The sequence below is a fragment of the Choloepus didactylus genome, chromosome 8, assembly GCF_015220235.1.
Source record: "Choloepus didactylus isolate mChoDid1 chromosome 8, mChoDid1.pri, whole genome shotgun sequence".
Classification (NCBI taxonomy): domain Eukaryota; kingdom Metazoa; phylum Chordata; class Mammalia; order Pilosa; family Megalonychidae; genus Choloepus; species Choloepus didactylus.
The window spans coordinates 72,305,097-72,306,511 of NC_051314.1; positions in this window are offsets into that span (position 1 = coordinate 72,305,097).

A 1,415-nucleotide genomic window follows, 5' to 3' on the forward strand; every position below is an offset into this window, starting at 1 on the left:
GTCAGGGATTGATTTAGGTGATGAATGTACAACTATGTAATGGTACTGTGAACAATCAAATGTACGATTTGTTTTGTATGACTGCATAGTATGTGAATATATCTCAATAAAATGAAGTTAAAAAAAAAAAATACTGTTCTGGTAGCACAGTGAAGACATATCACCAGATCAGAGGCCACTGCAGTAATCCAAATCAGATAAGATTACATCAGAATAAAATCAGTGCACTTAGGAATGGAGAGAAACAAGAGAGAAGAGACAAGAGGTAGGATCTACAGAAATTAGGAACTGATAGGATGGCTGTGTGTCCCAGGGCCTAAACCAGAATGACTCTTACATTCTGGCTTAAGTAAATGGGTAAATAATATTGTGACTTAATAAGGTATAAAATAAAGTAAAAGAACATAAATTACTAGTATTTTACAGATGAAAAATATGCAGTTCAGAATGATCAAATAATGTATTATTTGTACAAAATCTGACTCCAAGTTTGGTCTTTCCACTACAGCACTCTGACTTTTAAGCCAATTTCTCCCTGTTTGGGATTGTTTGAAGAAGAAATGGTCACATATTTGTATAAGACTTCTCACTCAGATTGTTAAGAATAATGATTTGAATTACCTTTTAATATAAGGAAACCTTTCAAATAAACAAACATTTACTGAAAGCACACATACCAAAAGCACAATATGCTTAATGGACAACATAGAGATAAAAAAGGATATAGTTCTTACCCCGTTGGGGACCATACTCTTGCAGGAAAAATAGGCCCATGCTTTGAACAGCATCTGGCCACAATAAGTGTATAAAAGTGTTTCTTAAAACTAAGTACATGTTTTAGATTCATCCATGCTGTATGTGTACATTCTTTTTCTGTTGCTGAATATTATTTCAATTTATAGATATACCACCTGTTGATGGGCATTTGGCTGTTTCCAGTTTGGAGCTACAAAAATAAAACTGCTGTGAACATTTATGTACAAATCTTTGCAAGGACATATGCTTTTATTTCTCTTGAATAAATACCTAGAAGTAGATGGCTAAATTAGTTGGTATGTATATGTTTAACTTTTAAGAAATTGCCAAATTGTTCTCCAAAATGACCATACTATTTTATATTCCCAACAGGAGTGAATGAGAATTCCAGTTCCTGTACATCCTCAAACTGATATAGTCAAGTCTTTTTAAATTTAGTTGTTTTAACATGGATGACTGTCAAAATAATTATGCTGAATAAAAAAATACCATTTCAAAAAAGTGTTCCCATCTATAGAAAATTCTAGGAAATGCAAACTAATCTTTAGTGACAGAGAGTAGATCCATATTGCTTGAGAGTGGATGAGGGTATACATGTGGGAGGGTTTACAAAAGAACACAATGAATCTTTTTTTAGAGATGACAGATATGTTCATTGT